Consider the following 26,812-nt stretch of genomic DNA (forward strand, 5'->3'; position numbering starts at 1 on the left):
AATATACGCCCCTCACTGCTCTGCCCGATCGCTCTCCCACTCTGCCAGCCGCTGCTTGACCGCCACCTCGCGGAGTATCTTCGCATCACAGCGGAACCAAACTTGAAGGATTCGAGAGCAACCGACACTCCGCACGTGCTTAAGTAGTCCTCCAGTCAAAGATTGGAAGACTAAACCACGAACGATCATCGATAACCAGAGAGGCACTACTCTGGCCTATGCACACGGCTCAGTAAACACAATGTAAGATGGCAGATTGAATGAATGTCAATTTCGCTCCTTACGTGTGAGATTTTATGCATTGTAACAAGAATGTGAATATGTCACCTACCATACTTCGGCGGTAATGAGCAGATTTGCCTATGAAAATGTGCAGTATGTAATGCAAAGGGATGACACTCGATTCGACGATATTAACACACCAAACGCAAATCTTGCATATCAATGAGCAAAAGGTGAAAAAAGCTGCTGGAGAAAATATTTTAGCTTGGGGGGCAGACGCGAGTTGCACTGTCAAGGCTGTAGTTTCAACAGTTCTAACATTCTGCGTGGTATCTGTTTGTTCTAAGTCGTGTCTCCCTACCACTTTCGCGCAACGACGCTCTGAGCGTGTTTTTTAGGGAATTGGCTAGTTTGAACCTGGGACCTGTTGCTGGTAAGGAGACGCCAGACCACACATGACATGTAGAGTTCAGAAGAGTTCAGTGAGACTAGCGATGATATCATCAAATACTTAATGATTTCAGCGTCAGCTCCACTACACTCCCTGTAAAAGGTTCTTAATACTAACTAAATTTAGTGGAAGGGGTTCAAGGCTTTCCTACTTTTAGTTAGCTGCTAAAATAACGTCGAAAAAGCAGTTAAGTTTACCATTGGAAATGTTATTCTACTCACAAAACATTGTAATGCACTATTGATAAAAGGAAGTATTTTAATACAGGATGATAAACACCAACTGAGTTCAACAAAAATGTAGATGAATATTCCCTGAATGGGTTTCCAAGTTCTAGAATGGATCGAAGGATGACCTATTACATATCACATCTATAATCTAGGTTTAAGTTAAGTTTCATAAAAGAGAAAACTATCCAAATGATCTACAGTGACCCTCAATTATCTTTAATTACTTATTTAACTTGTCGTAAGTTACAGTGGCTGATGTGGCTTCTCAATAATTAAATAACAGAAAAATCATCGCGTTTCAGATTTTAACTTCAAGTAGCAAATGTGAATACCATGAGCTTTAATTGACGATCGACACTAGTATTACGTAAAAAGGGGATGTAACAGATGAGACTTCTGCAGTGCTGAGTGAAGCGTTATGCGCTGTTATGCGGCACCGCGTGCGTTCATTACCATGATGGTGTTTAGGCAGCGTCAGGGGGCGGCAGGCGACATAGCTCGGAAGCAACTCCCCCCTAACTTCTCCTTACTACAATTTACCGAAGTTGGTTTAAAAAAAGCTATCTGGCTGTGTTTTCAACTGACCAATCAGGGTCTCAATGTTAACCTCACGCTCCGCCTACAAAACTTCTGCCTATCCAATGACAAACGTTATGCTTTTCGTGGTGGGGCAATGTTTTTAATGTTTGCTACGTCACAGAGACGTGAAAAAGTCTAACGCTAAAACTTGCAGCTGGTGTGGCCCTTTTAGTGTTATCGTAAGATCTATACTGTTCTTCTGGAGGGCTCTAGCTTTTAACATGGGCTGGGGGGTGGTCCTGGCTGTTAGCTGGTGACGTGGGTGTCCGTCCCTTATCGTAGGGCCTTCTAGCTTAACACGGTTCTGCTCTCGGCTTCTGTTCTCGTTTCTCCCCTCAGAACTGCGTCTGTTTCACGGTGGGAGGGTATGACATGCATTTAGGCATTCTTGTGTTAGTCTGTGGTATTCCATTTGCTCACTCGTTGATCGTATTACTTTGGTTAATTTAATGTCAGGATTTATTCGGAGCTATGTGACATACTGCCGGATTTGCTTATCATGTCAGGGTTTTCATGGAAGGTGTTGGATTTGCCTGACACCTTACACAGTACGTTTTATAAAGGGATTAGTGACCCGTTGCGAGAGGGACAAGGAACGCGCCGGGCGATACATACAGGAGAGCAGGTAGTCGTCCAGCGCTGCTTGCTATGGACAAATTCTTTAGAAAACTGTGTTGGGGAATTCCCAGATGGATACAAACAGACCAATGACGCAGTTGATCACGTGAAATGCTCGTGCTACGCTCGTGATGTATGTGTGTAGCTTTTAGGCGGCATGAACAAGCACAATATGTCCGATTGGTGGAAATAAACTAGGAAGGAATAAAAGTGGCGATATTTCGACACAGTTTCCACAAGATGGAAGGAATGCTTCCATTGGTCTGAAGAAGCCATGACGTGAAGCAGGAAAGGACGCAGGTGGGGGACAGTTTTCTATGAAAGACACAAGACTTTGGGGACTCTTCTCTGAACCAGCCTCCAGTGCAGAACTGGGCGTCTCACGCTCTGTACGAAGCCAAAAGAGGAATTTTGTGTGAACACTGCGTTCACTTTGGCTGACATTCAGCTAGAAATTAGCTGAAGAGCTGTTGAGCTCCGATAGCGGAGAAACGAAACAGCGACATAGTTAATTGTTCTTGCTAGAACTGAGAGGGCATTGTAGTACAAACGCTGCTCCATCTATGCACGTGTATATCACCATAATTTCCAAGACTAGGGATGAGTGCATGTTTTCTCGCCTAACGAGAAACATGCGACAGTTTGTGCCGATAAAAGTCAGTAAAGATTTTGATTCGCTTTTATAGGATTTTCAGAGGGCGAGAGCTGCAATGCAGCTGAAAACTCATCGCAGCTAAGGTAAATGCCACTAACAGAGGCATAAACTTGTTGGTTCACCAGCTTGCATCCGCTGTGAACTTGAGCAACCTTGAGTAATCTTTCGATCTTGTCACAAAAACTAACCATCCTCCACAGACTTGATTGTCATCCTAAATAGAACCGAACTTAGAACCGGAATCAGATAATCTGTCGCAATATTGGCCAACTTAACGGTGTAGTAGTAAAACTAATTTTGTAGAGAACCTTCTATTTAAATTTGATATTGTTGTGTTCAGCGTTATTTCAACTAAACAGGAAGTAATGCATTGTATTGACAACTGTCCTACAAGTGTCAGATAATGTCACAATCTATGTAAATTCGTGTACTTCTTTGACAATCATTCTGAAATTAAACAAATTTTGCACAGCTAAACACCAATGTGTTCTGTCCTAGAATAAGGGTCCACTCCTAACCCCAGTCACTGATTTTAGAAACGCTAACGCACTAACTGGGTGTGTTTGCTGATGTCTGACAAATGTGAAAAAGAGTGGAGTGTCAGAACCTTCATTGTAGTATACAAATTCTTACTTTTTACTTGTGGATGACCGGTTTCGATCTACTACAGAGATCATCGTAAGATCTACATTCCTCAGTGACAGTAGAAATCGCTAGCGTGGAGCAGGTCCGTCTCGGCTGGCGTTGATTACACTGCTGCACTGTTCCAAAAAATTTTGAATGCCGAAATGTCAGGATTCCCACAGACGCCGAAAAGACAGTATTTTATTTCTTACATTCGACAAAGAATAAAGAAGTTACTTTTCTCTAAACCAACGATAACATGTCTGCAAATAACGCTATAAGAAATGTAATTCAATGTACACAGTAAGATTCGACATCACAGGAGCCATTATGTCCCTGGCTAAAGCCAACGACAGGTAACACAAATTCCTTTTGACCCAACCAAGCCATCTTTCCTTCTTAAATACTGCACCCTTTATTCGAATGATTTAGAGAACGGTGATAAGACTGTCATAGCACGTTCAAACAACGAGCAACGACTGAAGGTGTGATAATTAACAACGCCCGTCACGTTATCGGAAGATCGGGCATACACTGATAAGCCAGAAAATGACAACCACGTGCTTAATAGGGTGCTGATCCACGTTTGGAACAACACAGAAATTTCCGGGAGTATGCGGCACCAGATGCCTACGCGATTTCCGTAGATTACGGGCTGGTGTTTCGTAGACGCGGAACTGGCGCCCGATAACATCCCAGATGTGTTCCATCAGTTTCAGATCAAGAGAATTTGGTGGCCAAGGCATCAACTTAAATTCACTATCAAGCTCCTCGAACTACTGTTGCGTGGTTCTGACCTTGAAACATGGCAGTTTTCCTGCTGCAAGACTCCATTGCCGTCGGGAAAGACAACAAGCGTGAATGGGTGCAGGTGGTCCATCACATTATTCACGTAGTGCACAGCCGTCATAGTTCCTTCGATTACTATCACAGATCCATTAGGAAGCCCAAGAGAATGTCCACCATAGATTAATACTGCCACGTCCGTGGTGCGGTGCATGTTTCGAGCAGCCATTCACCTGAATAACGACCTATCCAGCCACAACCATCGACCAGGTGTAAAAAGAAACGTGATTTGTCCGAAGAAGCGACACATTTCCATGTACTCACAATCCAACAGCGATGATTCCGTGCCCGCTGCAATCGTAACCGACGATTTTGCGTTAACAAGAGAAAGTGTAGTGGTCGTCTGCTCCCGTGCCCTGTGTTGAACAATGAGCGCTCGACGGTCTGTTCTGAAGCACTCACGCTTGCACCAACACTGTCGTGAAATCTGCCGCAGACCGCTCCTATCATGCTTTGCAGAGCGGGCAAGCGTCCGACTTCCATGCTCCGTGATGTGCGTAGGCATCTAGTGCCACATACCCCCGGAAATTTCTGTGTTGTGTTCCAAACGTGGATCAGCACCCTATTAAGCACGTGATTGCCATTTTCTGGCTTATCAGTGTATGCCCGATCTTCCGATAACGTGACGGGCGTTGTTAATTATCACACCTTCAGTCGTTGCTCGTTGTCGAACACCTCTCGCCTACTCGTAGATTCACCGTCCTTCAGCCGCTAAGCACAGACACTAACGACAATAGCATGCCAACAACCGACCAGCTTCGCCGTTTCCAAGACGCTCGTTCCCAGTCGCTGGGCTATAACAATCTGCCACTTGTCAGACTCGCTTATACAGAAGTTACAGATGGGTTTTCAATTAATTCTCTTCCAGTTAATATTAAAAAAACTAATTTTATACAGTTCCACACAAAAATAAAACTCTAGAAAATATAGTAATTGCTCATGACAACCAGGAACTAGAACAGGTGCACTCCACTAAATTCCTGGGGGTTCACATTGACAGTAGGCTCAAATGGGAACAGCATGTGTCCCTTACTCTAAAAAGGCTTTCATCAGCAACTTTTGCTCTTTGGATACTTTCACTCATTAATGAGTTACGGGATAATACTCTGCTGTAATTCACCAGCCTAAAAAAAAAAAAAAAAACTTAACTGCTCAGAAGAGATCAGTCAGAATCATGTGTGGGCTTCCTCCACGAACCTCATGTAGAAAACTTTTCACATAGTTAGGTATTCTGACCACAAAATATCTGTACATATACTCTCTGATGTATGTAGTTAATAAAGACTATCCTCAGTATCAAACAAATTGTTCATACCATAACTAAAATACTAGAGGTAAAGATGATCTACATGTTGAACTAAAAAATTTATCACTTGTACAGAAGGGAGTAAAGTATGCTGCTGTAAAGACTTTTAATGCATTGCCTAATTATATTAAATGTACAAGTGAAAATGAAACGCTGCTTAAAGGTACGTTAAAAAAATACCTGCTTGACCATCCATTGTACTCCTTAGATGAATTCTTTTCCAGAAGTAATGCACTACCTTAATAATAGATGTATTTAGTCTCTTAGTTATTAGATGGACGCTACAATATTATGTTAATGTTAAAGTGTTAATGTTACAGTGTGAATTGCTATACTAGTTAAATGACAGCTTGTAAATGAGAAAAAGTGATATATATATATATTCTGTCCGCCCCCGGTAGCTGAGTGATCAGCGCGACGGACTGCCAATCCTAAGGGCCCGGGTTCGATTCCCGGCTGGGTCGGAGATTTTCTCCGCTCTGGGACTGGGTGTTGTGTTGTCCTAATCATCATTTCATCCCCATCGACGCGCAAGTCGCCGAAGTGGCCTCAAATCGAAAGACTTGCACCAGGCGAACGGTCTACCCGACGGGAGGCCCTAGCCACACGACATTTCATTTCATTACTATTCTGTAGCATTAATTGTATTTGTACAATTGTATTGACACGTTCCACATCCAGGCGAATCACTTGCATGTACGGATCCATGGAATACGCATACCAAATAAAAATAAATGCTCGTATAGTCGCTAGAAATTTTCCCCATACGTCTCTGCTCCGCTTACATACTTTCCTCGCCATCGTCACCAGGTGGCATTAAGCCTTAAGGCCGGTTCCTACTAGGGCTGCTGCGCGTCAAAACCGCGCGTCAGCGACGTGGTTGCCATGGAAACGGCGTCAGCGGCACGGCGCGGCGGGCTCTGCGTCGCGGTTTGACCATGTCGAACCGCTTCCGCTGCCGCGTGCCGCGCTCCAGGTGCGCGCCGCCAATCACAGAACGCGCTGAGCGTGACGTCAGGTACGGAACCCCGGGCCACACGAACTTTCGCCGAACCGCTGGCGCGGACGCGGCGGCAGCTATGAAATACTTATCATCCGATTCCAAGGAAACTATTCGGTAGAAAAATTTGATTCTTGGGCATGTAACAGCCTGATATCTTCTCTCGATAAAGGACCGAGTTTCTTTTCGTTATTCGTCGTGGTTACTTGCTGTATCGCATTTACGTAAACCTTTACACGAAATTTTAATGGTGTGCAGAGGTAAAAACGCATTGCGTGGACTTTGCGTACAGTCATTTTAGGTAATACATTATTGCGTATGAAATTTAGTAAACATATCGAAATTGTTTTTAAAGCTGAGAGCAGAACGATAGCTATCACCGTTCTCGAGATATTGAATGATATGTCGGCGGACGGGCTGTGCGGTGATCGCGCGCGGGTCGCTCGCGGCGCGACCCGTACTTCGTCCTACTCGTCGTAAACCATGTGGTTGTATCAACCGCAAATTTCGTAAACGGTTCAAGAAATGGAAACGTGTTTTTTTTGCAAACGATAACTTGTAAAAAGTCATGTATTTCGTCGCATGATAAATATCCTAAATCTGTTTATCTACCGAGATATGAAAGAATCTACAGTTTTTCGGAAGGGATAGATGAATTCTTTTAAACGGCATTTAATAGCATGTGGAATGAGAAGTTAAACCAAGACTAATTTACTGGTGTGTCACAAGATGTAATTTGCTAAGTATCTACAGTTATTGATTATTTCCTTTGGAAGTAACAAACGTTTTTTTCTTTATCCTGTGTACTTTATTGGTTCAAGACGCTTTTCGCCTTTTACTTTAAGGCATCTTCGGTGGAATCTAGAATGACTCAGTTTTGTTTTGATATGTGATACTTGCAGATTATAAAACAGTTCACATCTTTTTTTACGTGAATAACTTATTACTTACAGCGGAAAACTCTTGCCGCTGCCGTTGCCGCACGACGCGCTGCCCCGCTCTAGTGGGAACCGGCCTTTATAGTGGGCAGTGGTCACACTGATTTTGGGTCTTCATTGTACTGTGGTTAGGCCGGTATTACACTATCAAATTTCTTTGTCCAATATCTTTGTCAAAGATATTTGATAGTGTAATAGGGACTTTGTCAAATGTCGTCCAATATTTGAGCAAATCTAGGGCCTCGCTGTATATTTGATCAAAGAAATCGCTCGTCCTCTGTTCACTGCAATGTGACAGGTTACCACACGGAGCGCTAGTATCGCTGCAGCGTTCTGTCGTCTGTAGTGTTTTTATAACCATTGCCGGTAAATACAATTGGTGTGTGTCGACAACTACAAAATTAATAGAGATGTCTGAAGCTGATGAGGCGCTATACAACGTGAGATTAAGGAGCTTGGAGACCTGACCTGATCTAACCCAACCTAACATAACATAACCCTCTCCCGTAGCAAGGAATCGGAGTGTTACAGTGAGCCTGTCTTCTGAAGATGTAGCAGTTCTTAAGTGATTATTGTGCTTTGTGATATGAGGATACACTTCATTGAGCACATACAGAAATGTATGCTCATCCATTCTTAAGTAATTGATGTACGACTTGACGTCTTCCACTGTAAGCTCACGTAACAAGTTTTGTTGCATGCTTTTATCGTGACGTCGTAAAACCCACGGCTTCACCCAGATTAGATTAGTTTTTCGTTCCATAGATCCGTGCTGAGGAGATCCTCGTGGATGTGGAACAAGTCGTTTTTTTTAAGCTGAAATATCAATACTAATAGTATGAATAAATACAATACATCATTTGTTTCCATTAAAAATTTCGCCAATGGAGTAGAAGGAGTTGGCCAGTAGTAAGTCTTTCAGGCTCCTTTTAAACTGATCTTTATTTCCAACTAAATTTTTTATGTTTGCTGGCAAATTATTGAAGATGAGTGTTCCTGAGTAGTGGACCCCTTTTTGAACTAAAGTAAGTGCTTTTAAGTCCTTGAGCAAATCATTTTTATTCCTAGTATTGTATGTATGAACTGAGTTGTTTGTTGGAAAAAGAGATATATTATTTACGACAAATTTCATTAAGAAGTAAATATACTGAGAGGCAGTAGTTAGTATACTCAGTTCTTTGAAGAGGTTTCTGCAGGACGTCCGTGAATTTACTCCACAAATAATACGTATTATACGCTTTTGGACTCTGAAAACTTTTGTTTGACTTCAAGATTTACCCCAAAATATCATCCCATATGACATTATGGAATGAAAGTAGGCAAAGTATGCAAGCTTTTTCATTTTTATGTTGCCTACGTCTGCTAACACTCGAATTGCAAATACAGATACAGATTTGTTAAGGCGTTTCTGCAGTTCTGTGGTGTGCTCCTCCCAACTGAATTTATTATCGAGTTGTAATCCCAGGAATTTAAGACTCTCAACCTCGTATGTATGGTTCCTTTTTTCCCCCACTTCTTTTCCGCATGTGCACACAATGCAATTGCGGTACGTGCAACTGCTGCGGTTAATAACAAGTTGTTGTCAGCCATCTTGAACTTTGACGAAAAATTTGATGACAGTGTAATACCCCTTCTAGCGCTACGTCAAAGATCTTTGTCAAATATATTTGGCGGAATATTTGATCACATCTTTGATCAAATCTTTGACAAAGAAATTTGATAGTGTAATACCGGCCTTACTTATTTTACAGCGCGCAGTGCGTGGTGGCTCCGTGCTGTCCAGAGCAGCTGTTCTAGTTACGTCCCTGGCTGTTTCAGACTGGCGTGCGCCCGCCCGGCCGGTCCCGCCTTCAGCGGCTATTCGCTGCCACAGGACTACGACCGCAGCCAGTCGCCTGCCGCCTTCACTAGTGAGTACAGTTCACTGTCTGCTGTGTATCGCTGGTACCCACGTCGTCACTTCGTTTACAAAACCAATGTTTCGGCCTTCTTCAGGATGGTGATGCATTAGTTGATACATTAGCTTCATACCTAACAATCATATACAACCGTTCGCTCGACGAAAGATCCGTTGAGGCGTAGCGCCGTATACCGATCCTGCCTTTGAGGCGGTTAAAGGTCGGGATACACACGTCCGGGCCGTGTCAGGGCCGAGCGTCGGACGAGTGAGGGCCGTACTCCGGTCCGTTCCTGCAGGGGCCACACATGACCGGGGCACGTCCGTGTCTCTGTTGTTCCTTGTAGTGACTCGGACGCGGTGAGCTGTGTTTCTGTTTGTGAAAGCTGTAAAACATGTTCACTAATTTTCGTAATAGTGAATTAGGACTTATAGCACTTGCTTTAGACGAAGAGGAAAACGAACGAAGGCAAACAAGAAGAAGAAAATTATGGATCCACAGTGCCTGGAAAACAAGACCAGTACAGGGAGAGTTTCGAACACTATTTTCTCACCTCGTAGATGATGAGACTAAGTTTTATGAATATTTTAGGATGACGCAGTACACCTTCTGTGAACTTTTAAAGAAACTAGAACCAAGGCTGAGAAAAAATGACACGTTCTGGAGAGTATCAGTTTCACCCAAAGAACGACTGGCTGTTTTTTTACGGTAGGTTAAAGAAAAGTACACAGAACACAAATAAATAAGAAGTTTTAAGGACAGCATTTTTATTTTATTACTTTAGTAATTGAAAGATAAATACATAAGTTAGTAAATAATACAGTTAAATTTCTACTACCCTAAGAAAAACAAATGAGGACTATTCAGTGAATTAGTTTCTGAAGCTGATGAGGATGCAGGGGAACTTGGAGGATGATGGCTTTGGTTATTTATATACGAATTGGGCGAATCCCTTTGCAGGTCCAAAAGCTGCTGTGTAGGTTCTGTTGACTCGTTTCCCACAGGTGAAGGATATGGTGTTGAAACAGATTTTGCTGAGGAATTGGAGGATGATAGAGTGAATTGATGGACTGATACGTCATTCATGAGTTGCTTCAGTTCAAAGTCTTGTACAATTGAAAAAATCCTACTTTTAGCTTGATGAAACAGTAGTGGATGCAATGATTTTAGGGCTGGTGCTATACCAGCCAAAAAAGCATCAACTGGGTTTTGTATATCTCTCTGTTTTTCAGCTTTTTTTTCTGCCAAAATGTAAGCCATGAGCTGGCTTGATGCAGATTCTTGTGGTTTAACCTCACGCTGAAATTTTCGTTTCAGTGGTGGTTTCATAAACGTGTTCTTCTTTGAAGTGACGGACGAATGAGCTGAGGGCGTCTGGGAATGCCGAGTGCGCTCTATCAAATTCTCTGTTTCACTATCCTGGGTTTTAATGATCCATTCTTCATCTGCAATGTCTTCTTGTGTAGACACTTTTTCGTTTTCAACAATCGACTGCTCCTCTTGGGAATCTGTATTTGATTCTTGTTTATGCTCATTATTGTCTTGCGTGTAAGGAACATTGGAAACTGTTTCTCGTTCTACCATGTAAGGTAGCAGGAACGTTAAGAGATCTTCATACTTTTATTTATGTTGATGAACAGCAGCTTGTCCTGAAACAGTTTTCCTTTTCTGCAAGGTCTTCCTTAGTTGGTCACGAACAGATGCCCATTTTTTTTGCATTCCTCTATTCCACCTGTAGCAAAAATATTTTAAATCGCGTATTTATATTACAATGTTTAAAATGCTGCAAATATTTTATAGATTATACAGTATTTCTCATCTTATACATTCAATTTTTTTCAGGTTCCTTGCTACAGGAGATTCCTTTAAAACTATTTCCTTCAGCTACAGGTTGGGAAAATCCACAGTTGCAGCTATCGTCCATGACACCTCTAGAACAGTTATCGATTTATTGTTAGAAGAGGTGATGCCTCTGCCGAATGAAGAAATATGGAATGCTATAGCTGAGGAGTTTTGGACAAAATGGCAGTTTCCAAACTGCATTGGATCTTTAGATGGAAAGCACGTAACAATACAGGCTCCAAACAACTCAGGAAGTCTCTACTGGAATTACAAAAAAACATATTCCATTGTGCTTCTTGCTCTGGTTGACCCATGTTATAATTTTATTGCAATAGACGTGGGAGCGTACGGAAAAAACTCTGATGGAGGCATTCTAGTAAATTCAAATCTTGGAAAGTCATTGGAAAACAATACGCATAGCGTCCCAAAGAGTAAAACTTTACCCGGAACTGATATTGAACTTCCAATGGTAATTGTAGGCGATGAAGCTTTCCCTCTCAAAACATACTTGATGCGACCATATCCTGGCAGGAACTTAACAAATGACAAGGCTATATTTAATTATCGTTTGAGTCGGGCAAGAAGAATATCCGAAAATGCATTCGGTATATTGCAACAGAAATTTCGAATATTTAGAAGAATCCTTCAGGGAGATCCTAATAACCTTACAATGATTGTGACGGCTGCGTGTGTACTGTACAACTTTATTCGAAAAATGGAAGGTTATAGGGTGCCCGAACAGAGGATGGATCAAACGGAAACTGCTGAGGGATCCGGAAGTTCATCAAATCTTCGAAACCTACCTCGAATTCGTGGGAGATCAACAGATGCTGCATTTGCTGTACGAGAACAACTCAAAAAATTCCTGAACTCTCTACAAGGGAGTGTGGAATGGCAAGAACATTTCGCCTTGGCGATATAACGATAACATAAACCAAACATCTGCTTGTAAAATAAAAAGTAAATAAATATCTTTCGGGTATTAAAACTTGTATAGTTTTTATCTTACCTTTGGCTTGTAGATCTGTTGCAATTGTCTTCCAAACTCTGTCTTTGTACTCGATATTCCTGTAATTTTCACTTCCCTGATCGTAAAGAACAGGAAACTTACGAACTTCCTCTATTAGTCGTTCCACATCCATGTTTTGTACACAGAACAGTTTTGCGCAGTTGCACAGCTCACAAGACAACCCCACCGTCAGGCACTGTCCGTCACGTGAAAATTTAAACACGGCGAATCCCGCTCGGCCCGGCCCCGGCCCGTTGACGTTCCCCGTGCACGGCCCGGTCAAGTGGGGCCCGCTGCGTTTGTTTTAATGTTGTATTTCGTAGTCCGGGTGACGGCCGATACTCGGACGTGTCTCGGCACAGACACGGTCCTAACATGTGTGTCCCGACCTTAAGTCGGAGATGTGTCTCAGAGCTGGAGAGTGACAGGTGGTGACGCGAGACTGGACGCGCACTTACAACGGGAGGCCGCCAATTGTGAAATTCAGATTCGATTCATATTGCGCATAATAAAAGCTCATGGCCAGAGGTGTAATGTGGCAAAGCACCAAGATGCACTTCTCAGCCGTTGTCGAGAAAATCGACAGTTAAAAGAAACCGTTGCGGTGAAATACTCTCTACGATTAGCAATATTCTACAGCGTCGTGGCGCAGCGGTAAGCGCTCTGGTTCGTAATCGAAAGGTCGCTGGATCGAATCTCGCGCCATGCAACCTTTTTTTTTTTTTTGTATTTGTTTTTTGTAATTCAAATATATATAATTCCCGGCAATCAGTTGCAACAATTACGCATATAATAAGTTGTTGAAAGTCGTTTGTCGTGGAAAAACTGGCGACTTCGAACATCATTATGTTTTCCGCAAACAAAGTTGTATTTCACATATGTTATTAATTGTCTTCATAATGTTAACCACGTATAGTTAACGGAAGACGTAGAAACGGTATTCCGAAACGAATACGTAAAGCGTAAGTCAAACGTTCGAATTAGAATAGAGACTCCACGAACACAAATTTGCTGCGGAAGGTATGAAGTATAAACTCCGTTACTCGCTCGTTACACTTGAAGGACAGATGTTGAATGGGCCGAAACGAGCCGCCGCATAACAGTGTAGTTGCCTGCTAACTTCGAAAGAAGGTAGATGCGGTCCCTAGCGCAATTTTTAACATCGTCGAAAGTCAGTGCGGACGGAAGAGCTTTGGTGCACCCTGTTAAAAAAACGGAAAAATGGAGGCGGTACAATTGGAGAGCGATCCGCTTTCACCAGCATGCATAACCAATTGATCGAATCTCGCGCCATATATATATATATATATATATATATATATATATATATATATATATATATATTACAAAAAACTAATAATTAAAACACATTGCATGGCGCGAGATTCGACCCGGCGACCTTGGGATTACGAATCCGAGCGCTTACCGCTGCGCCACAACGCTGTAGAAAATTATTAATCGTAGTGAGTATTTCACCGCAACGGTTTCTTTTAACTGTCGATTTTCTCGACAACGGCTGAGAAGTGCATCTTGGTGCTTTACCTCATTACACCTCTGGCCATGAGCTTTTATTATGCGCAGTATGAATCGAATCTGAATTTCACAATTGGCGGCCTCCCCTTGTTAGTTTACGTATCAGCCGATAGAGGACAATATTGGATTGGGGGACTGTGATTTTAGTTTCGATTGTGCCCACTAGAGTGCACTAAAGTAATAGAATGTTTTTCATAAACTGTTCTAGTATTTTCATAAAGGGTTATTATGTCTTTTTGTGTATGTAAAATATTATAAATGTGTTTTAGCAGTATGAATGATGCGTGAGTGTGGTTTAAGGTTAATATGAAGATAATTGTTTAACGAGCTATGTAGTAGGATTTGGCGTGGGAACATTTCGAAGAAATATGGATATGGACGAAGGGGAGTTTTGTAGAATAGATTTGCAAAGTAAGTTTATAGTAAAGGGAAAGTTAATTCAGGTATAAATAACAATAGTAAATAACTTTATTTATAAGCGAAACTTCAGCATATTAGATAATTACGTCGGTAAAAACTGCAGTTGTTAGGTTTACTATTTTGCGATTGGTTATTGGTGAAAAGCGCGTACTGACGCGGGAGAATGTTGTTTTGCTAATGGCTGTTGAGTAAACTGGCCAATGGTAAAGCAATATTCTTCGCGCGCCTTTCTTTGCTGGTAGAGAAGACTTAGGGTATTCTAAAGAAGAGTGGGGGCCTAGCCATGAAACAGTTCAGACGTGTGTAGTAGTAGTTCTGATGGAAACGATAAGTTGCCGAATCTAGCAGTGTTTCATACATCGAAAGTGTGGTAAAGCGACGGCATAATTATTCCGATGGGAGTGTAGTAATTTCGGAAATTTTAAGTGAATTTTGTGACGAAAAAAGACATTTATTCTGCGTGGCGCATTGAGCAGGTCGGTGGCTAAAAAAAACTGTGACTGCATTTGGTACCGACAGACTTAATATTTGGCGAGCATTCTCAATCAAAAACAATCAGTATTCTTGTAGCTATTACGTTTTCGGGAAATGCAGCACCATAAACTTGCTAACGTCAGTGAAAGGGATTATGAGTGACTGTGTTAAGACTAGCACGGGCTTGGCATTGATACTTGTTCACCTAAGCTGCAGAATATATTAATTGAGGACAAAATTTCCAACCTTTCATTTGTGTGAAAAATTTCTCCCGAAACGTAGATGTAGTGACTTTAATTGCAGCCTGGTTCACGTCGAAGTACAGTAGGTTTCGCTCGGCTTTCCTACTGATGATCTGCTGAGACAATTTTCACAGGTAGGTGCAGGTCCGTCGTAAAGGGACGGAAAGAACCGTACCCAAAGACTGGAAAGTTGCACAGGTCACGCCAATATTCAAGAAAGGTAGTAGGAGTAATCCACTAAATTACAGGCCCATGTCGTTAACGTCGATATGCAGCAGGATTTTAGAACATATATTGTGTTCGAACATTATGAATAACCTTGAAGGAAACGGTCTATTGACACATAGTCAACATGGGTTTAGAAATCATCGTTCCTGTGAAACACATCTAGCTCTTTATGCACATGAAGTGCTGAGTGCTATTGACAGGGGATTTCAGATAGATTCCGTATTCCTGGATTTCCGGAAGGCTTTTGACACTGTACCACACAAGCGGCTCGTAGTGAAATTGCGTGCTTATGGAAATATCGTCTCAGTTATGTGACTGGATTTGCGATTTCCTGTCAGAGAGGTCACAGTTCGTAGTAATTGACGGAAAGTCATCGAGTAAAACAGAAGTGATTTCAGGCGTTCCCCAAGATAGTGTTATAGGCCCTTTGCTGTTCCTTATCTATATAAACAATCTGAGCAGCCGTCTTCGGTTGTTTGCAGATGACGTTGTCGTTTATCGACTACTAAAGTCATCAGAAGATCAAAACAAACTGCAAAACGAATTAGAAAAAATATCTGAATGGTGCGAAGAGTGGCATTTGACACTAAATAACGAAAAGTGTAAGGTCATCCACATGAGTGCTAAAAGGAACTCGTTAAACTTCGGTTACACGGTAAATCAGTCTAATCTAAAAGCCGTAAATTCAACTAAATACCTAGGTATTACAATTACTAACAACTTAAATTGGAAAGAACACATAGAACATGTTGTGGGAAAGGCTAACCAAAGGCTGGATTTCATTGGCAGGACACTTAGAAAATGTAACAGACCTACTAAGGAGACTGCCTACACTACGCTTGTCCGTCCTCTTTTAGAAAACTGCTGCGCGGTGTGGGATCCTTACCAGATAGGACTAACGGAGTACGAGGTATGGCTAGAAAAAAACCGGACTAGTACTGGTGAAACAATAAAACGAATGCAATAAGGCTGAAAGTCGCGTGGTCTGTCACGTGACTCTCGCTCCGCCTACTGCTCGAGTTTCATCTGCCTCCTGCACTCAGTCTGCCCGTGGCGTCTGTTTTAAGTAGTTGACGTTTTGTCTGTGCGTCGGAAAATGTTGAGTGTACAGAAAGAACAGCGTGTTAACATCAAATTTTGTTTCAAACTAGGAAAATCTGCAAGTGAAACGTTTGTAATGTTACAACAAGTGTACGGCGATGATTGTTTATCGCGAACACAAGTGTTTGAGTGGTTTAAACGATTTAAAGATGGCCGCGAAGACACCAATGATGACACTCGCACTGGCAGACCATTGTCAGCAAAAACTGATGCAAACATTGAAAAAATCGGCAAACTTGTTCCTTGTCAACTCCTGTTAACTCAGACACTGCTCTGATTGTTAAACGGCGATCTTGTCGAACAAGTTTACCGATTTTTTCAGTGTTTGCATCAGTTTTTGCTGACAATGGTCTGCCAGTGCGAGTGTCATCACTGGTGTCTTCGCGGCCATCTTTAAATCGTTTAAACCACTCAAACACTTGTGTTCGCGATAAACAATCATCGCCGTACACTTGTTGTAACATTACAAACGTTTCACTTGCAGATTTTCCTAGTTTGAAACAAAATTTGATGTTAACACGCTGTTCTTTCTGTACACTCAACATTTTCCGACGCACAGACAAAACGTCAACTACTTAAAACAGACGCCACGGGCAGACTGAGTGCAGGAGGCAGATGAAACTCGAGCAGTAGGCGGAGCGAGAGTCACGTGACAGGCCACGCGACTTTCAGCCTTATTGCATTCGTTTTATTGTTTCATCAGTACTAGTCCGGTTTTTTTCTAGCCACACCTCGTACATCGAAAAAGTTCAGAGAAAGGCAGCACGCTTTGTATCATCGCGAAATATGGGAGAGTGTCACAGAAATGATACAGGATTTAGGCAGGAAATCATCAAAAGAAAGGCGTTTTTCGTTGCGACGGAATCTTCTCACGAAATTCCAGTCACGAACTTTCTCCTCCGAATGCGAAAATATTTTGTTGACACCGACCTGCATAGGGAATAAGGAAAATCAGAACTCGTACGGAAAGATATATGTGTTTATTCTTTCCTCGCGCTATACGAGATTGGAATAATAGAGAATTGTGAAGGTGGTTCGATGAAACCCTCTGCCAGGCACTTAAATGTGATTTGCAGAGTATCCATGTGGATGTAGATGTACACTGCCTGACAAAAAAAGGTGAAGCACCCAAGAGATATGGTTGGTTGTCAGTGTAACTTCGTACATGTGCACACCATCGACGGGTATGTAAATGATTAGAGTTGCAGTTCTCTCTGAGAGATACAGTGTGACAATTATTGAACTATATGAAAAAATTAATAAATTAATTACAAACTGTGGCGTGCACATACTTTATTCAACACGTAAAGATCACAACAGATATTAGGATTTAGGTTATGACATGGTCGATAGGCCTGCCATCATTGGCGATGATGTGGCGCAGACGAATAGCGAATTTCTGCACGACCTGGAGAAGTGTCGGAACATCGATGCTGTCCATGACCACCTGAATGGCTGTTTTCAGCTCAGAAATAGTTCTGGGGTTATTGCTGTACACCTTGTCTTTAATATAGCCTCACAAAAAAGAGTCGCATGTGTTCAGATCTGGAGAACATAACGGCCAATCGAGGCCCATGCCAGTGGGCTCTAGATACTACATAGCCAGGATGCCGCCCCTAAAGTGCTCCTCCAGGACATCAAACACTATCCTGCTTCGATGGGGTGGAACTCCGCCTTGCATGAACCAATCTCGTCGAAATCAGGGTCACTTTGTATAATGGGGATGAAATCATTTTCCAATACTTTTGCGTACCTTTCGGTAGTCACCGTGCCGACAAGGAAGATCGCACCGATTATTCCGTGACTGGACATTGCACACCACACAGTCACCCGTTGAGGGTGAAGAGATTTCTCGATCGCGAAATGTGGATTCTCAGTCCCCCAAAAGCGCAAATTTTGCTTATTGACGAACCCATCCAAATGAAACTGAGCTTTGTCGCTAAACCAAAGCACATAATTCCTATCATGCCCAGCGGTCAACCATGCAGTTTGAACATCCTAACGCAAATCGTTCACAATTTATGACGATTTTATTTCATATAGTTTAATAATTCTCGCCCTGTATAATGGTCATCAGAAAACATGGTATTGTTCGCGTTTACTGTTATTTGCAGTCGTGGGGCGTCAACAGTGTCGGATGTTGAGTGGTCACTATGAAGGACATGGAGATGTTGCTTACCCATGTGAGACAGCCTTATTAGCGCCTGACAGAGTTTGAAAGGGGTATTATTGTGTGTCTCCATTTGACCAGCTAGTCCAATCGTGCAAATATCCAGATTTGGGGGCATGCGGACGTGACAGATGCCCAATGTTCAACTATGTGAGAGCGGGAGGGCAAGAACACTAGACATAAAGTTTCGGCCGACCATCACGAGAGAGGATCACCAAACTGTAGACCAGGCACATCCTAGCTCCTTATCTGCACATACCATTCGAGAACAAGTAATGGACTCTCTGTAACATTCTACATCGTCTTGCAGCATGAGTCAGAGACTAGCAGCAGCTGGACCCAATACCATCTCACGTGTAGGCTGCTGTTAACACCACAGCACAAAAGGTAGTGTTTGGAATGATGCCATGACTGGGAATCATGGACTGCTGATGACTAGCATCACTTTGTGTTCTGCAGAGAGTAGGATCATCGGGGAGTACGATGGCGACCTGGGGAGAGGTCACATCCTTCCACACATCAGTGTTACTACTGAGGTCGTGGTGCAGGGAGCCATCAGGTATGACTTCAAGATACGGCTGGTAATGACTGCGAAAACCATGTGTTGTGGCGTAACAAGACAGCTACGCCACACTGAAGTAGCCGAAAGGCACGCGTAATCTCACGCAGGCTAGATAGAGGTCTGAAACAGGATACGTAATGAATGGTAGCAAGAAAAGTACGTAGCCGCTTTAATACTTAACTTTTAATTCCTCCTTGTTGTATACATCGTTCTTGATGAGACATTTCATACGATAACTATCAAAGTATGTAAGGCTAATGGCGCCTTGCTAGGTCGTAGCCATGGACTTAGCTGAAGGCTATTCTAACTGTCTCTCGGCAAATGAGAGAAAGGCTTCGTCAGTGTAGTCGCTAGCAAAGTCGTCCTACAACTGAGACGAGTGCTATTCCGTATCTCGAGACCTGCCTTGTGGTGGCACTCGGTCTGCGATCACACAGTGGCGACACGCGGGTCCGACATGTACTAAATGGACCGCGACCGATTTAAGCTACCACCTAGCAAGTGTGGTGTCTGGCGGTGACACCACACTATGACTGCACAACAATACGTCACCCAAATCTTGTAACGTCATGTGTTACTTTTCATGCGACAGCATCGTGGTGTCATTTCTCAACGCTGTCTTAGGCGCTGCAGTCATGGACTGTGCGTTTGGTCCCGGCGGAGGTTCGAGTCGTCCCTCGGGCATGGGTGTGTGTGTTTGTTTTAGGTTAAGTAGTGTGTAAGCTTAGGGACTGATGACATTGGCAGTTAAGTCCCATAAGACTTCACACACATTTGAACATTTGATTTTTCAACAGGACAATCAATGCTCTCTCTCTCTCCCTCTCTCTCTCTCTCTCACACACACACACACACACACTTGGCACGTGTGTCTGTGAACTATCTGCGTGATGTTGTAGAGTTCCTCCCACAGGCAGCAAGATCTTGAAACTTGTCCCCAATAGAATACGTGTGGGACGGCCTCGGACGTCAACTCCGCCCCAGTGCCGTTATGTGGGGGTCAAGAAGCTTGGCTCAGGATAGGATGCAGCAGACTTCATACACCCTCACCAATCGATTCGGTGTATGCATGCAGGCCAAGAGGGGGTGCAGTGTCATACTGATAAGTTAGCCCATACTTTCATGTTCTTTGTAAATCTCACTCGAATTTGTAACGACTGAAATAACATGACATACCCTCCCAACCGGTGCAGCTATGTTTCGTTTCCTTGTCCCCTTCTGTGTGCTTTACTTTTTGTCAAACAGTGTATTTTATGATAAAGTCCATTTGCGCTAGTGGCCGAAACATTGGTTTTATAATGAACTGACGACGTGGGCACTGTGGAGTAAACGGTTCTCTGGGGTGTGTTTCACGAGACTATGGATCGTGTATTTACACGAGGTTTCGTTAGCAATAACCTAACTGAGTTATGTCTGATTATTTCACCCCAGAAGAACTCGTTTTACTCCCGAAATGTGTAGATGTGGAGAATGTCGTTCACCCTAATCACTAAATTACGTAAATCACGCACAATTCTGTTACTAATCCCCTAAACACTGTAAGGGTAGACGATACATCCATTCACTTCTGTCTGTAATCAACAGCAACCAAGTTATTGCTCGTGAAAGTGTGGTAACAGTACAATGTAAATACAGTCCGCATGGTTTGACAGCTGCCACATGCAGTTTGCCCTCGCTGGGATGCTTAGACCAACAGCGAACGAGCATCTTTAATTCCATTGGTCGGTGCACAGAAAGGAATGGTGGACGTCACGATTTCCTTCTTAAAAGGCACATAAGAACATGCAACAGCATCAGCATTAATTTAATAGAAAGAAATAGTTTAAGCAGAAGAATACTTATAACTAATGCTGGTTCAACAAAGCCACATTGAATGTTAGTAGTTCACCTCAAACAGTTTTATTCACGTAGCAAAAATTAAGAAAGAAAAAGAAAGAAAATAGTTTTATAATGAAACAAACGATTTACAGTCTGAACTGCGAAATTCCGTTAAGTCTTTAACTGGTGAGAGCGCATGACACAGTAGCTTAGTTGTTCGTTGCTGGAGATGCGTGGTGGCGTGTTGAGCTGACGGCGGGGGCTTCTGATGTCGCAGTCGAAATTACTACAGCAACTCCGTTTGTCGTATTTCCAGGGGGAAGTATGTTAGTGAAGTCTCTTGTCGGTTAGGCTGTAAGGTCATCCGCAATGGAGTTTAATAGGCCTATGGATGAATAGATGTAATTGTTGGTGGTACTCTACAGGTGTAGCATCTACACGTTTATTACTCGTTATACACACTGTGGTCCAGTTTCTACACTGTTGGTGATAATTTGCGCTCCGACATAACTGTTCATCACGTTTGCATATAATTAACACGATTGCGAACTCATAGTCAGTAAAACCGTTCTTGCACCTGATCCACAATTATTGTAATTATGTTCAGCGCTACGGTTATAGCTTCAAACACTCTGCTGTTCGTTAAGAAGACAAATACAACAGGCGTTTTATGGAGCCTTGGCTCTCGCGATGCGGTTTCACTCGCAAGGTAGCAATAACTGTAATGTCTACTCGTGTAAACATTGTGAGTGTCAGTTGAGACACTATCCACTCAGTAATACACAAACCTTACGATCTTTCTGTTCATAATGATCACTTCAACTTCCATTACGCACTGCGACGGTAATCCCAATCGCCAGTCTTTTAAGTTCCACGATTCACTGTCTCGGCACGTTTTTGCATCTCAAATTAACAATGCACGTCTCGCCCTGCTGCCGCACACACACACACACACACACACGCTGACTGACTCTCTCTCACCGTATATTGCTGCAACGCTGTGCTTTCGATACAGCTCTCCGTGCTTTCATGTCTACCATTTACACAACAGGGTTGGGTTGGGTTGCGTTGGGTTGTTTGGGGAAGGAGACCAAACAGAAAGGTCATTGGTCTCATCGGATTATGGTTCAAATGGCTCTGAGCACTATGGGACTTAACTTCTGAGGTCATCAGTCCCCTAGAACTTAGAACTACTTAAACCTAACTAACCTAAGGATATCACACACATCCATGCCCGAGGCAGGATTCGAACCTGCGACCGTAGCGGTCGCGCGGTTCCAGACTGTAGCGCCTAGAGCCGCTCATCGGATAATGGAAGGACGGGGAAGGAAGTCGGCCGTGCCCTTTCAAAGGAACCATCCCGGCATTTGCTGGAGCGATTTAGGGAAATCACGGAAATTGTAAAGAAAGTTCAATAAATAGTTGTGAAACTCCACGCCGCCTCAGTCTTTGGCGCAGCCACTGTGTCTCCTCCTAACAAGTGGTGCAGCAGTCGTAATATTTAAGTTATAACAGTTTCTGCATTACCTTAATTGCCGAAATGGCCTCGCTATCCTCCCACACCGACTCTAATACCTGTACCACTAAACTTTGAATTGAAATCGAGCAGTACTCCTGGATGCTTTTTTTTATACAGGAACATTTGAATGCGGAGTTCAGTATTTCGACTTTTGGTTTGCAGTTTTCAGTTTAATTACACGTGTCACCAATGAGTGTCTGTACACTATCTCTGATGCCACACACAGCCCTCACATATGATCAGAATTTCTTTTGATTTTGTAATAGATCTTTCGATAATATTTTACTATGGTAGTCGCTAAGGGCCTTCTTTCCCTTTCTGAAAGGCAAATTCGTTTTCCTTGGGATCTCAGTGTCTATATTCCTCTGTTTCTTTTTTGTACCTACTGTGCAGCAGTGGATGTTTCTTAGAGGGACAGTTTCCTTCGAAAGAAACTGCTAAAGAAACATGAGAGTCCCATCCACCACAAACTTTTCTACTAGCTACACATCTATTAAGTGAGCAGACTTCAGAATCTCAGAACTACGTTTCCTGATGGATCGTAATTTGACAGGTCTACGGCCTGGCTTTTTCATTGTACTCTATCGCTGGCCTACAGATGAAACCGCAAGCAGAGACCTATTCTGCGCTTACCGTGACTCTCGGGAAAACGCCTGGAGTGTCGTTGTTTAATGCTTCCTCTCCTGTTCTCAGATCTCTTCATTTATCGACACATCACAAGGTTGCGCTTTCCCCACTGACGCACTAAGCAGTTCTCTCAGGTGTGAAGCAGTGTCTTGCAAAGCACTGCGTATTTCGTTGCGGTGCTTGTCCTCAGAGCATGATAGACGAGTGGGCGATTTTGCGTAGGGCCATCTGCACAGATTAGAGATGAGGGACACCGGGTAGATGGTAAGATTAAGCTCTTTGCTCTGTCTTGCCACACCTGACCTCCTGGGTCTGCAGTTTTGTCAATATGGTGCCAAGGTCAGAGGCAACATGTTATTCCGGAAGCTAAGGAAGCTGCTCCGCCGGCCGAAGTGGCCGTGCGGTTAAAGGCGCTGCAGTCTGGAACCGCAAGACCGCTACGGTCGCAGGTTCGAATCCTGCCTCGGACATGGATGTTTGTGATGTCCTTAGGTTAGTTAGGTTTAACTAGTTCTAAGTTCTAGGGGACTAATGACCTCAGCAGTTGAGTCCCATAGTGCTCAGAGCCATTTGAACCATTTTTTTGAAGCTGCTCCGCTCGTTCAAAGCTCTTACTTCCTCCCAGTGTATCGCAGTTATCTACCACTCCAGAATTTGTTAAATTTCACTATAGTATTTAAAAACCATAATCAGTTCCCAGGATTCATTTCTCTTCTCCTCCAGGAATCATGGGTTGCTTCTATGACTATCCTTTAATTGCTCCCCGTGGCGTCTTGTGTTCTCACTTTTGCTCACACTAAAAGTTGTTGTTAAAAGGCAAGGAATGCAACGGACTGTCTCTGGCTTCAGAAAGACGTGACAGTTAACAGCTGTCGAGGAAGAAATGTCGGTGGACGATGATTTTATGATTGCCTAGTCGGTGACAGGAGTCCAGGTAGCAGCTCACATAAAAGCAGTTACAAGAGGATGAGTAACGTATCAAATTCCGCAACAAAACGTTTTCGGGTGGATGCTTTGAAGATATAGCTATTGGGGATAGCTAAATTTTTTCTCCTTTTTCAGTCACTTCTTTCGCTTTCTAAGACAAAGTATTCATATATTTGGTAATAATGTTAATACGTAACTGCAGTTTATTTCGTTTCCTCTAACGGATAAATGTGTTTTCGTAATATTAGTTGAATATGAGAAGACCTTAAATTCTTTTGTTTAATTTATCTGCATTTGTGATATTAACTGTAATGTGAAGACCTGCTGTGCACCGAGCGAGGTGGCGCAGTGGCTAACACACTGGACTCGCATTCGGGAGGACGACGGTTCAATCCCGCGTCCGGCCATCCTGATTTAGGTCGTCGCTGCCCAGCCCTGCGGATCCCTCCGCCTGGCTGCTGCTGTGTAGATTCTCCGGTAATCGCACTCGGGAGCCTCAGGCCACCAGTGCTCCGCTGAGGCCAGGATGCCCTGTGCTTGAGATGAACTCGTCGCCGCTCGGAGCCCCAGTACGGCACGCCCACGGAGCCGCGTCGCCGTGAGGTCAGCTGCCGACGCCTGCTGCACCAGCGGCTGGGAAGCCGTCAGTCGCGATGTCCCGTCACGGACGGACCACGCGCCGTGGTGCCGGGTTGCCCTGAAGTCCGGGCGTCAGTCCCCGCCGGCGCCTGTGACGAAGACCGCGCTGGGGCCGGTCCTGCTGGAAGTTGTCGCTGTAGTTAGTCAGCCATGGTGCCGACCGAACTCGGGCCGACCTCCAGAGCTGAAGTTGACATCTGGCGGCGAACGGATGACTCCTGCGAGCTGGAACAGACTTCCGGAATCGTCACATACGAAGATTGAACATTCGGACACGGACCACATCCGTCCTCAGATCCGAACTGCTTCCTAATGGCTTCTGTCTCTTGCTGGCTGCGCTCCACTATTTATATCTGGCAGGAGGACGTTTTTTACCCTCGGTGGTAGCTTTTTGTTATTACTCCCGCTGTATATTGCAGCGTAACTTAGCGTGCTGGCCTCACTTCCCCTTACTCAGCACTCTCCAGGCTTCGCTTGGCGCTCGGTCTGTGTGCGTCCTTTCGTCAGCCTGCTGGTAGACTGCTGCTGTCAGCAAGGCTATCTGTGCCTGCCTACTTCGCAACGCCTCGGTCGCCGGCGTGCCTCTATTTGCCATTCTCCACTGCGTGAAGCAACGCTTACTACATGCGGCCGCAACATAAAGCTGGATTGACTATGGTCAATAACTGATGTGCCACAGCTCTCCTTAACAAAGGGACGAGTGGACGCTGAGTATTATCGGTGGGTGCAATTTCACTTAGCGAGTGGTCGTGGCGCAGGGAGACGAACACAGTTGGCATCCTATATTTTGTTGCTAGGAAAATGTTTAAATTTGATGATATGGTGTGTGCCATTGTAATAACAAGTCGGTAGTATGAGAGCGTGCTGAAAAGTAATGCCTCCAAATTTTTATGTAAGAACCCTCAAAGCTTTTAAAATAAAACAACCGCTATATTTACTTTCTGCGTCTTTATTCTTCATGTCTAAGTATTTAATTCTCAACATAGCCACCTACCAATGAACACATTTCTCCCAAATGAAATTTGTGATTTGTCTGAGGATTTTTTGTTAGGGTGGCTCCAGCACATTATCTTAAATGGAGAGTTGTCGAGAGCTACAAAAATGTATCATCAGACCTTGATAAGATTACAAAGTCGTGCAAAGTTTGGAAACGTGGTTTGAAAGTTCAAAAATTTAAATTTGTGCACTTCAAAAAAAAGAAAAACAGTAAATCCTTTGACTACAATGTAAATCTACATCTACATCTACATCTACATCCATACTCCGCAAGCCACCTGACGGTGTGTGGCGGAGGGTACCTTGTATACCTCTATCGGTTCTCCCTTCTATTCCAAGTAACCGATGTGTAAGAGTTCGTTGTGTCACTGTGGTGCCAAGTGCTGCTCCGATTGCTGCTGTAGACGCAGTACGATGCACCAGAGGCATAAGCCGAACGCGATGGTCTTCCCCTTCGGTAATGGCACGTGGCCGTCCAGAGCCCGGTCTTCTTGCGACCACCGCTGGCAGCAACCATGTACAGTGATTATGTTTCTGCCAAGTCTTCCTGCAACATCGCAGAAGGAACATCCATCTTCTCGTAGCCCTATTACACGACCTCGTTCAACCTCAGCATGTTGTGGATAACGGCTTTTTTTTTCGGCTCAAGAGCGTCCTTGACTAACATCATCTCGCCATGTCCAATCTCAAAGATAATTAACGCTCACGACCATTACAGCGCGTATTTAAAGCAAACCTGATTTGCACCCTCATAGTGAAGGTATTAGCGCCACTCTTATGCGACTGGCGTGAAATTTGAATAGACATCGTCTTCCAGATGTAGAAAAACGCCTACTAACTTTCGTTTATGTCACACAACTCCATCTTGGTGTTACAATTTTTTCTGTCAGTGTATTTTAATATACTGACCTTTTATTTTGAAAGTCCATTCTTTTAAAACAACGAGAGATCTCATAAAATAATATCGAACTTAATTAATCACAAATTGTGTGATATCTCATTTGTTCAGAAAGCTCTGTTTGAAGGGTCGCACAAAATTGTATTCACGGTTGCTCGTTGCGCCTAGCTGATATGTAATACATAATACGGTAGTGTATTTCTGGTTCAATTCAATTCACTTCAATTTATTGCCACAAATTTTTGACCTATTACCTGGAAACACTAAACAGGTCGTACATAGTCAATAATCATAGTGACATACAACGGCTCATATTTTGTATTTAGTAATAAATTATGTTAACAGTAACCATTTGTAACATTAATGTAAAAATAAAACAGAAAATTGAAAATAAGTATGTTTTAAAAGAACATAAATTAAAGGAATTAACCCAAGTGAAT

Source organism: Schistocerca americana, chromosome 1 (assembly GCF_021461395.2).
Source record: "Schistocerca americana isolate TAMUIC-IGC-003095 chromosome 1, iqSchAmer2.1, whole genome shotgun sequence".
NCBI classification, from domain to species: Eukaryota; Metazoa; Arthropoda; class Insecta; order Orthoptera; family Acrididae; genus Schistocerca; species Schistocerca americana.